The sequence below is a fragment of the Neophocaena asiaeorientalis genome, unplaced genomic scaffold (genome assembly GCF_003031525.2).
Source record: "Neophocaena asiaeorientalis asiaeorientalis breed wild unplaced genomic scaffold, Neophocaena_asiaeorientalis_V1.1 scaffold25, whole genome shotgun sequence".
In the NCBI taxonomy this organism is placed as follows: Eukaryota; Metazoa; Chordata; class Mammalia; order Artiodactyla; family Phocoenidae; genus Neophocaena; species Neophocaena asiaeorientalis.
This window is the reverse complement of record NW_020172492.1, coordinates 734,336-750,613: the sequence shown is the minus strand read 5'-3', so window position 1 is coordinate 750,613 and position 16,278 is coordinate 734,336.

The window sequence follows — 16,278 nt, the reverse complement described above, 5'->3', positions numbered from 1 at the left end:
TACGCGGGCCTCTCACTGTTGTGGCCTCTCCCATTGCGGAGCACAGGCTCCGGACACGCAGGCTCCGCGGCCATGGCTCACGGGCCCAGCCGCTCCACGGCATGTGGGATCTTCCCGGACCGGGGCACGAACCTGTGTCCCGTGCATCGGCAGACGGACTCTCAACCACTGCGCCACCAGGGAAGCCCTGTATCCTGAATTTTGTGGTAATTTCCTTGCCTTGCTTGCCTTTTTTTATAACTTTATGACATATACATGCATCCCTAAAAAATAGTTTGTTTCGTCTCTTTTGAACTTTATACAAATAGAATCAAACTGTTGCAGGAAAGGGGACCCCTTCCAGGGCCTGAGAGTGGGCTGTTGTCTAACACTTGGAAATGAATTGTCCGAGGAAACACACGTGCTGACAAAGCAAGAGATATTATTGGGAAGCGGCGCCTGGGGAGAGAGCAGCAGGGTAAAGGAACCCAGGAGACCTGCTCTGCCACGTGGCTCGCAGTCCCTGGTTTTATGGTAATGAAGTTAGTTTCCGGGTTGTCTCTGGCCAATCACTCTGATTCAGGGTCCTTCCTGGAGGTGCCTACATTGCTCAGCCAAGATGGATTCCAGCGAGAAGGATTCTGGGAGGTTGGTATAGACTGGTGTTTCCACTCTGCTTTCGATGTTTCCCAAATTCTTCCAGTGGCTGGTAACTTGTTAGTGCCATGTTCCTTACCAGAACCTCCTGTTGTAGGATAATTCATGCAAGTGGCTACTATTGTGCCTGGCCAGGGCAGATGGTTTTGGTCAGTGGTTCCCTTAAGAAAGCCTTGTGTATTTTTTGCCTTTCAGGCTTACTCTTTCTTTCTCAATATATTCTAAAATTCATCCTTGATGTGTGAGCAGTTGTCCTAAGTTCATTTTTATCTCTGTGTCATGTTCCATTGTGGAAAGAGAACCAGTTCACTGATCCCTTTTACAGCCAGTCAATATTTGATTTGCTTTCCGTATGGAGCTACAATAAATAGTGTTACAGAGAGCATCCTTTTTCATTATCCTAGTACTCACAAGCATGCATTGCTGTAGCATCTATACATAGGTGTGGAATTGAAGGATCCTTGGTTATCCATGACTTGAAATTAACCAGATGTGGCCACGTTATTTTCCAAAGTAGTTTTACAGATGTATTCAAGGACTCCTCAGTCTGCAGTGAAAGGGCAAGAGTTTCATGTACTGACAGACATTTGACGTTGTCAGACTTTAACAATGAGATTTACTATTGTTTATACAGGATATTATGTTTTGTGGAAAGCCCCTTCTGAATATCGAATTCACCACAATTTGCTACCACCACGAGAGCACACTAGAATGGGGGAGAATAAAGATGAAAATCTCAAACACTAGGGAATATGAGGAGCCACTGGGACTTGCATAGGCAGCTGGTGGGATCGCCAACTCTGTTAAACACTCATAATCACTAGGCATCACCTCCTGGGAGAAATACACGGTAGTAGATAGATTCATGGAAAAGGCTCCAATGATTGTTCCTGCTCATGTGACTTTGCAACCCTTCCCATTAAGAAGTAGAGTCTATTTGTCAGTATTTGAATTTGATATTATTTATCTTCTCCAGGAGCAAAATGTGGGCTCTTTCTGAGTTTAGGCTTATGCCTTTTTTTATATCAATCTGTGAAAGTGAGATGATTGCTCATAAATCCTGCAATTTTAAAGTAAGATTAAACAGATCCACATTCCATCAGTGGATTTTATTTTCTCTCCATGCTACAAAATTCTACCAAAAATTGGCACAAGGAATATAATTATAAAGCTACTAGTAACACTAACATTGACATAAAACCTAATTTTCCTATCCCATTCTGTAGAACTTCACACTATTCTTTATACAGCTTGAAAGGGAGTCTGCTATCTCCATGGATAGCATGGGGAGCTAAAGGTAGCAGTACTTAATCTTTAGTGAAAATCTCCAGTGCTTTTATCATAGAAAATTTTACATTAAGATTGCTCATTAAAATAAATACTAAAATAATTTTATATTCAAGTAAATCCCCTTTTTAAACATTGTGTTTCTGTTATTTCCTTAGAATCTTAAAATATAAGGGCATGGATATACTCCTTTTTATATGTTAAATTTTGCAAATTTGTGAAAGCACTCTTTTATAAACAAGAAAGATTGCCTGATTTAGGTTTACTGTTACCAAGTGACTTGGGCATTATCCATACTTCAAAAAGATCTTCCTTTCAGATGATTATTCACATATAATACTACTGCCTGGAAAGTTAAGCTTTACCAGTTTTTTCCATGCATTTTTTTAGTGTTTATTTTTTTTTTTTTTTGTATTTGCTTTAATTTCTTTAAATGAGAACATTCAGCGTAGCTTATGATGTCCCCACAGCCTGCTCTACTTACTTCATATCATGTCTGTTCCCCTTGATACTCACACTCCAGACTCCATGGATATTTTTTCTGAGGTCCTTGAATGTGCCACATTCCTTTCTGCTTTAAAGCTTTTAAACAGGTGGTACTCTCTGCCTGGAATTCTCTTTCCCTAAAATTAATATTACTGCTTTATAGACAGCTTCCTTTTTTTAGATTACCTAGATTATTTAGAGAAAGCCTTCTCCGACCTTGCAGTCACTCATGTTTTCATTTAATTTTCCTGTATTGTATTAAATAGAATGTCTTTCAATATTTATTTTTGTGATGATTTGTGTAAATTCTTTCTCTTGCACTGGACTTTAAGTTTTAAGAGAGAAATCTAAGTTTACTTTTTTCACTGTTGAATTCCTAGTACCTAGTATTGTGGCTGTCAAATAGGAAAAACACTTTTTTTCTAAATGTGATACATAAACAAGTGTATGAATGAGTATGTAGATCAGAAAAGAGAGAATTCCCAGTGACTTCCAGGATTCTGACATTTCTAGCTCATCAGTTTTATTCATATCTGAAACTTCATTATCTGGGAGAGTGCCTGGTGCTCAAATATAGGTGCTAAAAATACTTGTGGATCAAACAGAATTTTGTCTTGATGGGAGTGAGGCTGATCAAAAGTTCAGTGATTTCTATATTCCAATCATTCTTTATTCGGAAATTTTCTTCTGTCTCAGAAATAAGAAGTAATCTATATCTTCCAGAGCAATACAAATTTAAAGTCATACTCTACTGAGTTTTATAAATTTCAAATTTTATAACATGTGCCTTACTTACTTAAAATGTACTATACTTAAAATATAATACTATACCCAAATATAAATATAATAGTAATATAAATAACATAATACAATGATAAGTGCATTGTACAATTCTGGTTTTATAATTTTTAATGTGCAATTGTTTATGAAAAGAAATGAGTTGTGATGCAGACAATAGTTGCTTTTATAAGAAAAGGGTATATATATTATTCGGATGAAATACAGCATTATGATGTATATGAAGTACAGCATCAACTGTTTTTTTTTTCCCTTGGGATATAGCTGCTTTACAATGTTGTGTTAGTTTCTGCTGTACAACGAAATGAATCAGCTATATGTATACATGTATACATATATCCCCTGCTGTGCTAATCAAAGTGATCTTAAACATAAAAACATGAATATCTCTACATTTGTTCAGAAAAATGGAGCACAGTGTTTTAAAATACTGAAAATACGTTTTGGAGTTTTTGATAAAATATTTTGGGTAGAAAATTAGGCAGAAAATTTCTCAAACACACTTCCCACCAAAAGTTCCTTATTTAATTAATAAGAAGCAGTCATAGACTCTAGGGAAAAAAGTCTGTTTAGGGATTACGTTTCTTTGTTTTTGAAAGAAATGCACCAACCACAGTTTAAGTTGTCAACATACTTCGGTTGGGAATTATCACAATATTAAAGTTAAAACCATATCATAGTTTGCAGACTTTAATTAAGTCAGTTCCTTTAGCTGGTGAGTGCAAGAGTTTCAAAGGAAAATAATATAACTTTTTTGGGAAGGAGATACATGTAGCCTCTTTGCCTGTGAATCTAAATACTCACTAAACAAAAATTGTAACAGACCTTGATTTAAATTCCTGTTTTACTGAGAGCTTTCCTAAATGTCAAGGTGTGGTTGGATGCCCCTTTATGTGTTCCCATACCACCCTATCCTTACCTTGTCCTAGCCCTCATCACACACTACACCCTCTTTTTACTTTTTCTCACTGCATAATAAGCTCAGCGTGTCTTGAATACCTCTGTATCCCCAGGCAAACAGTCAGCGATCAATAAATATTTGTCAGCTGAACACACGAATGCACTTTTGGCTGAAAATGTTAGAATATCCTACGGAATTATTCATTAACTTTTGAGTCACTCATGAGTTTAGGAAATCACTACATGAATAACCTGTTGTTTCCTTTGACATATCTGCCTCCCTTTATTTCTCAACCTGACAAATTTTATTAATCATTAGACTCCTCCAATAAACCTTCCCAGTGTTCCAAAATATATTTTGTTCCATGCCTACTTCTCCAAAACACTTTGTTCAAAACTGAATCCATAAACATCTTACTCTGTACTCAACACTAAGCTAGAAACTCAGGACAAAAACCTGACCATCTTTTCACTGTAGAAATTTATAACTGTGCCCTATAATGTGCTTGTGATATTGCATTTCTGTGCATTTTATGGGTTTTCTCCCAATGAAGATGAAGCGGCTCCAGAATCATATTTTTCATCTTTGGGGTCCTATGTATTATACTTCTTTATGTATATGCTTTCACCATGGTACAGGTCATGAATAGACTCCTAGGTGATTTCTTTTCCTCAATGAAGATATTTTTAATTCAATATCTTTGTAACAACATACCTATATAAAATAAACTATTTAAGACTTATTTTAACTGTTAAATATGTGAGTCAGGATGCTACGCAAAATAGGCTTTGTAGGAATGAAATTATGCAGCTATGTTAAATTTAGTCTGGAATTCTTAAATGGAAGCAAACAAGAACCTGAGTAGCCTTATGGAGTGATAAAATGGCCTTAATGGATTTAATTAACTTACCCTATAAGTAATGAAAGTTAAGGAATCATTCTTGTCTGAACTGAGCCATTAACATAGTTTTAACCGCAGTCTTTATGGCCAGAAAGTCTTAGAGCAGATGATAAATTTGTAGTCCTTTTGCCCTTATGGAGAAGAAAGAAGGGGAAAATACAGTGCAGGAACTGTATGTTTCATGAATACACTCAGAATGCAGGTGGTTGGAACCATTTCTAAATGGTGTATGAAATTTACCATCATTTATTCTAAAACTATATAAACAACACATATTTTTAAGCTTTGATAAAATGTTCCATAAATAAGAAAAAAGAACTTGTTCTCTGAAATACTAGCAATGGTTTTACTGGGATAACTGAAAGAAAGAAATCCATGTGTATCCTTGTTTTCTAATTAATTTTAAATACATAAGCATGAGTATATATAAGCATTATGTATATAAGCATGAAATATATTTCTTTGAGTTAGTATTTCACCACATCCAAAATTAGAACTATACTTTGAATGTATAACATATGCCAAGAAATTTTCTAAAAGCCATGTATGTGTGAGTGTATATAATGTGATCCTTATACATATCTAAAATTTATGTATAACTGTATATACATGTCTACCATATATTATATAAATACTACATACATAAATATATATGATTTACATCTTTTGTATGGTTTAAAAAGCATGTGTAATGCAATCTATAATACTATACTTTAGGTTTATTTTGAGATATTAAAAGGGATAATTTTATTTAAAAATACTGCAGGTGAACTCAAAGTAGATCAAACAGCTGTCATTTAATAATTAGAATAAATTCTTACGTGAAACTCCCAACGGTAATCAATTATTTTTCAATAACATTGTTTCATGTTCCCAAGTTTCATATAGCTAAGATTCATCTTAAAAATAAAATGTCGATAACTTGTTTAAATATAACTCTGGAAAATAACTTTTGCTTTGATTACCTTATATGACAGAGACAGATGAATACTCCATTTTATAATTGTTGTATATTTTATAATTGCAAGTTCAGGATTTGTTTGGATATCTTTGTATCATGCCTTACAAATAAACCATATAGATACAGATATAGTAATGATAATAGTAATAAGAGCTAACATTAATTGAGCACTTACAATGTATCAGATGTTAATGCATTTGTTTTTTATTTCATCATACCATGACCACTAAAACAAAACAAAGAAGTATGTTAACATCGTAGGCAATATAATGGTGGGAAAATAAAAACATCACATATGGTGCCCAAAATTCAATGCACTGACATAGCGGATCATATTAAATAGTGTCCGCTGGGTGTGTAAATAGTACAGGTTAAAGGGAAAAAGTGAAAAAGCAAAGCATGGTATCTTTTGTGTGAAAGAGTATTTTTTTCATATTTCTAAATATTTGTACTAGTTACCATTTGTTGGGTACTCATTGTTTGCCAGGCATTAACTGCCCCTAATCCTTCAATGTAGATCAATGTGATGTAGATTAATTTACAAATGAGGCCTTAAAGGTTCAGACAAAATAGATAACATGACTAATACGCTTCAGACCTCAGATTCAAATCTAGGTCTGTTGAGTCAAAATATTACATTTTTTCTAAAATGTAATGTAAAATGTTACATTTTTTCTAACAAATAACAACACATACAGCTTAGAAATATTCTAATTCAATTCTGGCATTTTGTATGAGGCTCAGATACAGTTTTCTTTTCTTTAAAAAAAGCCCTGCACGTCTACTGTATCAGACTTAGATTAGATTGATAGAAAGGGATGGAAAGATACTTTTAACATTACACTATGAGCGAGCTGGAAGCTCTGTTGAATCTGTTTCTTTCAGTAAACTCTGTTTTCCTGCGTTGTTATACTCCCTGTGATGATGATGATGAACATGATTATATGACCTGTTTTTTGCTGCTGTTGCTATGGGAAGAGTAAACCAGGCTCAACTGAGGTTCAAAGAGATTCTCCCCTCAGTGAAATATTAACACTGGATGCAAGAGCTCAGAGATTTTACTCTTTAATTAATTCACCCCCAATAGTGGGTTGGATTAAATAATGATCAATACCTTTCCAAGCTGACAAAATTAAATAAATAAATAACATCTTCAGTTCTGATGCAAAAAGAGATAGTCCTGTAGATTTCTAAAGACCATCCTATCTGCCCAGATGACCTTGACCTAGCATATTCCCCGGATCTTGCATCAAGTGCTAAGCACTGTCTCTTTCTTCCAATAATGGCATAATATGTCTTTCAAATGAAAAACATAATTTGCACAGTTTCTAAAATAATTATTTTCTAAGTACAGTGTAGCTATTAATTATTCGTACTTGGAATACTGTTTTTGATGCAATCTTTTGAAATATATTTGAACAGTCTTATGTTATTGTATTGGTTATTTTGGGAGGAATCTCTAACCCTCCTCTTATTCATTTTTTTATCCTTATTATGACAGCTTCCAGGGTGAAAGTCAGACACAGATCCAAGAGATGAGAACAGAAAGTTTTTCTAAACATAGTGTTCTTAATATGTGCTAGGTCTATGGGAAAATCTAAGAAGGTTAACAAGACAACCCATCATATATGTAATAAAATAGCTTTTCTAAAGCTATGTACAAATATGTAATATATGAATATATACTAATATATACATATACAAGTTAAGAGAAATTATGCAGGACAATCATAAAATGAACACCTGTGAATCACTGCCTATCTTATAAACTATATTACTCATACCATCACATCTACATTTATACATTTATACATTTTCTTATCTCATTACTTTTCTTTCCCTAGATGAGAAATTTTATGTTTATTCCCTCATACCTTTAGCAGATAGTTTTATTACCTATATCCCCAATAAATGTATTATTTACTTTGTATTTTTTAGCATCATATAAATATTACCATACTGGATGTGGTGTTCACCAAGTTTGTTTCCAGTTAATATTATATTCTGAAATCTAACCCATTGGTGTGTCTTGTAATCCGTAACTTTTTATAATGTTCCACAGGACATATATATATATGTGTGTGTGTGTGTGTGTGTGTGTCATAATTTATTGACTTCATGACACTAAAGTATTATTTTCTCCCTTCAGTATCTAGTATTACAGAGAACACTGGTGAGAACATTGTTGTATTGATTCTTATGCATCTGTGTAAGAATAACATATGAGGCACACTGAATTTCATAGAACTTTATAAGAACCTTTAGCTTTACTCTGAGAAAGACAAGCTTTTGATTGTTTTTATTAGCAGATTTACATTTTAACTCTGGTTGCCATTTGGAGAGTGCACTGAGGAAAGTAGACATAAATGACCAGTTAGAAAAACATTGCTTTATTCCAGAAAGAATCCAGACTAGTGGTAACAGGGTAGATGGGAAGAAGTGGCTCGTTTGAGGTATTATTTACAGTTTAAGCTGGTGATGTATTGGTGATGACTAAGGCCTGATTACAGGGCGTTTTGAGAAATGAGGGAAACAGAATCTGACAATAGGAATTAGGGAAAACTCTACAGGGGAATTTAACTATAAAGGGATCAGAAAGTCGGGTGGCAAATGGAAGAAAATATGTACTTGAGAATTCTTTTTATATGAGAAGATAAACAATTGATGATAAAATTCCAGGAAAGAGAGAAAAATGATTCCAGGGAAGAGAAGGGAGAATTGTGGAGAAAAATCCTTGAGTAGGTTAAAGTTACAAAATCTCATCAAAATGTGGTGGATTGTGTTTTCACTATGAGCTCTGATTCATATTAGAAAGACAGAACGCAGGGTATATGTGTACAGATGCTCCTGGGGACTTGTGGAGTATCTTTTCTTATACAGTTGCATTTTCCCAATGAATAAGAACCAAAGTGATAATCTGACTGAAAATGGTGGAAGAGGTATTGGATGTTTGAAGGGATTGGAGAGGGAATCAATGAAATAGACATCTAGTAAAGAAGAAAAGTGAATTGCGAGGGCAATGTGCTATGTTTGATAGGTAAAATAAAGGACCCACTTGAAGATATGAATTTCAGGTTGCTTATTGTTTTTAAATGCACCAGCTACACAGGTGCCAGAGTAAAGGTGGTGACTTTAGGGTTTAACCAGAGAAATGTCATTGCTGAAGGAGTATAGGAAAATGAGAGAGTCAATGTAGTTGAAACATAAACCTGAGAAAGATGATAATTGTTGCCCATAAAATTTGGTTTTGAAAGGGACATGAAATTGTGTTCAGGATGAAGAAGACCAATGTATTTCTTTTTCATTTTTTAAAAAAATTTTATTGGAGTATAGTTGCTTTACAACATTATGCTAGTTTCCACTGTACGGCAAAGTGAATCAGCTATACGTATACATATATCCCCTCTTTTTTAGATTTCCTTCCCATTTAGATCACCACAGAGCATTGAATAGAGTTCCCTGTGCTATACAGTAGGTTATTATTTATCTATTTTATACATAGTAGTGTATATATGTCAATCCCAATCTCCCAGTTCATCCCACCCCGCTTCCCCCCTTGGTGTCCATATGTTTGTTCTCTACATCTGTGTCTCCATTCCTGCTTTGCAAATAAGTTAATCTGTACCATTTTTCTAAATTCCACATATAAGCAATATTATACGATAGTTGTTTTTCTCTTTCTGACTTTAAGTTCAAGTTAAGTGGAGTTAATTGCTGGATCTAGACATAGTGGTCACAAAGGGTGGTGTGACTAAAATTACAATTACTAGTAGTATTGTATACAATAACTCAGGGTGTGGCAATGGGAGTGATTGGCTAAGGAAGCATTCAAGACAGGATTACTGATAGAGAAAAATCAGCGAGGAAGTAGGAGTTTGGAAGTGTGACTACATAATTTAACCGATTATTAAAATCATCAAACATAGAAGTTCACATCAAGATAGAAGCTAAAATACCGAAGAAATGAAGGATGGTGGAAGGTCCCAGAGTGGATACGTGATTGCACCAAGGATTAGTTCTGTGTGTGTTTGGTGTTATATAATTCTAAGGTGGAAGTTTAGGATAAATGATCTTTCCTATCCCAAGATATGCCTTAATTTTTTCTCTGTTTTATGCTAAATGTTTTAAAATTTTGCTTTCCACGCTTAAGATTTTAATCAATAGGGAAATAGTATTTGTGTGTAGTTAGGGGGAGGAATTTAATTTAATTTAATTTTTTCTTTATAATGTTTGTGTTAGACATATATATTTAATAGTCCTTCATTTTCCCTAGCTATCTTCAGGGAAATATGAAGTTTTGAAATTAATTGACCACAAAATGGTTTATGTAAATATTTTATTATTTTAATCTCTGGCATTGATTTTAGTTATATCCCCCTTTTCTGTCCTTTTAATTATTCATTTGTGTCTTAATTTTTCATAATCAATTACACCACAGATTTGCCTATTTTCAAAAAACCAACTTTTACTTAGTTCATATTCTCCATTGTGTAGTTATAGCACAAGTACCTTCTCTTATCTTTATTCTATAAGTTCTCTACTTCATTGGAGTTAATTCTGTTCTTTTAAAAATTTTTTTAAATTTTATTTTATATTGGATATAGTTGATTTACAATGTTATGGCAGCTTCAGGTGTACACCAAAATGATTCAGTTATATATATAAATATTCATTCTTTTTCAGATTCTTTTTCCATACATGTTATTACAGAATATTGAATAGAGTTCCTGTGCTATACAGTAGGTCTTTGCTGGTTATCTGTTTTATATAAAGCAGTGTGTGTATGTTAATCCCAAACTCCTAATTTATCCCTCCCCCCCACCCTTCCCCTTTGGTAACCATAGTTGTTTTCTATGTCTGTGAGTCTGTTTCTGTTTTGTAAATAAGTTCATTTGTATCATTTTTTTTAGATTCTCTCTATTTCTGCTTTGCAAATAAGTTAATCTGTACCATTTTTCTAAATTCCACATATAAGCAATATTATACGATAGTTGTTTTTCTCTTTCTGACTTTAAGTTCAAGTTAAGTGGAGTTAATTGCTGGATCTAGACATAGTGGTCACAAAGGGTGGTGTGACTAAAATTACAATTACTAGTAGTATTGTATACAATAACTCAGGGTGTGGCAATGGGAGTGATTGGCTAAGGAAGCATTCAAGACAGGATTACTGATAGAGAAAAATCAGCGAGGAAGTAGGAGTTTGGAAGTGTGACTACATAATTTAACCGATTATTAAAATCATCAAACATAGAAGTTCACATCAAGATAGAAGCTAAAATACCGAAGAAATGAAGGATGGTGGAAGGTCCCAGAGTGGATACGTGATTGCACCAAGGATTAGTTCTGTGTGTGTTTGGTGTTATATAATTCTAAGGTGGAAGTTTAGGATAAATGATCTTTCCTATCCCAAGATATGCCTTAATTTTTTCTCTGTTTTATGCTAAATGTTTTAAAATTTTGCTTTCCACGCTTAAGATTTTAATCAATAGGGAAATAGTATTTGTGTGTAGTTAGGGGGAGGAATTTAATTTAATTTAATTTTTTCTTTATAATGTTTGTGTTAGACATATATATTTAATAGTCCTTCATTTTCCCTAGCTATCTTCAGGGAAATATGAAGTTTTGAAATTAATTGACCACAAAATGGTTTATGTAAATATTTTATTATTTTAATCTCTGGCATTGATTTTAGTTATATCCCCCTTTTCTGTCCTTTTAATTATTCATTTGTGTCTTAATTTTTCATAATCAATTACACCACAGATTTGCCTATTTTCAAAAAACCAACTTTTACTTAGTTCATATTCTCCATTGTGTAGTTATAGCACAAGTACCTTCTCTTATCTTTATTCTATAAGTTCTCTACTTCATTGGAGTTAATTCTGTTCTTTTAAAAATTTTTTTAAATTTTATTTTATATTGGATATAGTTGATTTACAATGTTATGGCAGCTTCAGGTGTACACCAAAATGATTCAGTTATATATATAAATATTCATTCTTTTTCAGATTCTTTTTCCATACATGTTATTACAGAATATTGAATAGAGTTCCTGTGCTATACAGTAGGTCTTTGCTGGTTATCTGTTTTATATAAAGCAGTGTGTGTATGTTAATCCCAAACTCCTAATTTATCCCTCCCCCCCACCCTTCCCCTTTGGTAACCATAGTTGTTTTCTATGTCTGTGAGTCTATTTCTGTTTTGTAAATAAGTTCATTTGTATCATTTTTTTTAGATTCCACATATAAGTGATGTCATATGACATTTGTCTTTCTCTGTCTGATTTACTTCACTTAGTATGATAATCTCTAGGTCCATCCATGTTGCTGCAAATGGCATTATTTCATTCTTTTTTATGGAATTCTGTTCTTATAATAAACTTATATTATTAAAATTTTCGACTTTTTTATATAATACAAATATTAAAACTGCATTTTTCTCTATGTATTGCTGTTTTAATTTTAATTCCATCATAATTTTTAGTTATGAGCTTAGAAATAACTAAATATTGGAAATATTTCAGTGGTTGCACTGCCTTTACCTGAGTGCATAATTGAGACAGATATTACATATGAATGGAGAGAGTCATCCTCACTCTTTCCATAGGAATATTGACCAACACCCCCTTCACTCATGCCATGCTAGATTTAGATTTGCCTTGCTAAATGTGAAAGTTAGAACTGCCTAATCTCTCTCTGATAGTTAACATTAAAGCAATTCAGGATTCCAGGAAGGTAACAAGGACCCTTGTTCTAATTAAAGGAATGGTTGAGACCAGAAGTTTAATTCCCACTAATTAACTTTTAAAATGCTCTTTCCGGCCAGTAAGTGTGGTTTCCCATCATCTAGGAAATATTTGTTCCTAGAGGTTAACAGTAGACTATTCAGCACTAGACAGGTTGATTTCTCCAAGTGTCTTAGTTGTATCTATATGGTAAAGATTTATAGGATGAGCAACAAGCCAAGGTGAACGGGTATAGCCTTACAGACCTGGTTAACACTTATACAGTGAACAGTAACAAAGGCTACTATATGAGGTCTTAGGATCTAACTTCTTACTGATACTAGATATAACAGAACCTATAGATGAGGACCTTTGGTAGAGATCGGTAGGTCTTTTTGGTCTAAGTGTTTTGGGGTTTTGGACAGGAAATCTGCCTGAAGCAGCTGTTTATTATGATCTACTTAAAGGTAATGTCTTTCTTGCTCCTACCGGACTTTTATCCAAATCATCACTGATCCTGAAGGACATGAGATAATTTTTAAGCTTGGAATTCTGACCCTGTTTTAAGTGGTGTCAGAGAGACTATCAAATAGGTAGAGAACCTCATAACAAAGTTTAGTCATAAAGTGGAAGTGATATGTATTCAATAATACTCCCCAGGGAAGAAGTTTAGGAGCTTTTACTTATCTGTCCACAGTATGAAATATAGAGGCCTTATAAGACCTCCCTCCACAATTAGCTGTGTGGTCTAAAGCACTGAATCTCTCCCAGTCAAGGCAAAGTAGGTTGTCTGGTTTACTGATGGGAGTTCCTGGAAGGAGGGCTGCATTGCTCATTGGAAACCAGCAAACATATGCTTTCAGTACAGTTAAATCTTAATGGAAAAGGTAAGGTAAGAGATGACAACTGAATATTTACCAGTGGAATTGGAGGTCCCACCCTTTAGGAAATATTTGGATATTCACATTCTTGATCTGTAGCCAATAGCTTTGTTGTACATTATGTAAATCAGCTATACGTGATTGGACAATAAAGAATACCCCCAAATTGATCTCTCTGTTACAGTAAAAAATATTCCTGCTCAGAACACTCAATTATGGTTAAAAAATCAACACTGTATGGAAGATTCAGTTATGAACATATTTTGGAGAATTTAGAAGAAGTATTAAAGTGGACCATGTAAATGTCCACCAAAAGGGAAGAAAAATAAGGAGGAGGAGAAGAAAAAGAGAGAAACTGCCACAAACTTGCTAGCTCTGTGGGGACTTAAATCCTTCTCTGTATAGCCAGCTTCCTAAATTTACAAGATGAGCAGGCATTTGGGTGTTCAGGCCATGCATCAAAGGGCTGTAAAGTAACATTTCCCCTTGTACTGACTAAATGACCAATGTCACAAACAATTGCACCCAATGACAATGGGAAATAAATCCTGTGAAAGTGTCTGTGGATAAAATTCTCTAGGGACACATGCTGGAACCCAGCTGGTAAGTGAATTACATCTGGCCTCTTACTCGGAGCCTTGGGAGACTATAAACTGGGTTTGATACTTATTCTACTCTAGGGTCACTCATTCAGCAACGGAAGTAACCTACAGTTGAAGGTTTGGAAAAGTGAATTCTCTAACAGTTACCACCCCATTTGAAATCTTTCTCCTGATTAGAATGTGCACTTCATTGCCACCAAAGTACAGAAATTGGGAAGGAAAAATAGAATTATCTACTGATGCCATACTCCTTATCACCCTCAGAGTAGTGGTCTCATTTAAAATTGAAATAGGCAAGTAAAAACCTTGTTACTCAAAATGAGTGTTAAACAAGGTTTAAAGGCTAAACAGATGCATCGAAAATTGAACATGAGACTCAGCTGGGAAGTTTTCTATGATTGGAAGATGGAAATTAGGGATTGGAAGAGGATGCAATCACACAACTATACATCTTTCCCACCTCAAAATTATTTTTCTTCCATTTGCCTAACCCAGTGGTATCAGGGTTTAAATTTACTTTTATCCAAGGAAAGTGGTGTATAAGACTCAGTGCTAGGCAAATGAAACATTAATTCACGTAGTATCTTTGAAGGAAATGATGTTTCATTTTATTTGGGGGATAAATGGTTTGTAGTTTTAGGATACATATTATTTGTATTATAAAACTGTGGTATGCATCCCACATTATCGTCTTTATAGAAGTAGGAAAAATATCTCCACAGAGAACAATAGTATCAGTAGAAAGCATTTTTAATATGTTCTCTATTCTACTCAGAGCAGCAATTATTAAGATGTAGTCCAAAAGACTTTTTTCAGAAAAAACACATAAATTTCCTGAACAAATCTGCAAAGCACATTATGACCTATGGAGTGTGCGTTTTGTGTGTGGATGTGCAGAAGGAGGTAGTATAAAAGCGTAAAAGCTTAGTAAAAGAAGAAAAATGCAAGGGTAAAAGAAGTTACTAGTATTGTAAAATTAACTCTAAAGAAGCCACTTTTTCAAATGTGTCCCTGATCATGACTAATATTTTTGTTCAGTGAACCTGATTATGGTAGCCATTACAATTTTTTTTAAACCTATAAACTTGATGATTACATAAGTTGCACACAAATTCACATCCCTATTTTGTTTCATACAAGACTTGAAAAAACTCATTCTTTTTAAAGTACTTGATACAATATGCTTCTTCAACAGTGCAATTCTGAATTAATACTAAAAAACCATTAACGTATTCAATGCCCATTAGTCTATGGTAAGCTATTAAGTATTATAAATAAATTTAAATAAATACTGCCCTGAAATTTTAGAGGTAAAACAAAGAGAAAAAGAAAACTTAATATACATGAGAGTGTTATCATTAAAAAATATTCACATTAGACAGTAGAAAATTTGTTTTTCAATCAGCATTTAGAAGGACATGATAAACCTTTACTCCCAGAGTAACAAGGAAATATATTAGTAAAAATAGGATTAAGATGATCATTTATATGGTATTAAGAGAGGAAATTTGTACAGCCTCATACATTCTTTTTTTCTTTATATATAAATTTATTTACCTATTTTTGGCTGCGTTGGGTCTTCGTTGCTGCACGTGGGCTTTCTCTAGTTGTGTCGAGCAGAGGCTACTCTTTGTTGCAGTGTGCGGGCTTCTCATTGCGGTGGCTTCTCTTGTTGCGGAGCACAGGCTGTAGAGTGCAGCCTCAGTAGTTGTGGCACACGGGCTTAGTTGCTCCGTGGCATGTGGGATCTTCCTGGACCAGGGCTGGATCCCGTGTTCCCTGCATTGGCAGGTGGATTCTTAACCACTGTGCCACCAGGGAAGTCCCACCTCATACATTCTTGTGATGCTTGGCTTCTGGAGTCCTGAAAGGACTGAATCTTCAGGTTGAACTTCAAACTGGAGTTTAACCTCTTCTCAGCTGAAGTATTTACAAGATCAAAGTTCTCAGTACCTTGATGACAAACCAAAGGTGGACTAAATTGAATGAAACTTTTGCACTGTCTCAGCTTCTTTAGATTCTTAAAGGAATCTGAGTGATCAGGCCAAGGCTGTCACAGTAATAAAGAAGAAAATATTGGCACTTTCTGGACCAAAAAAAA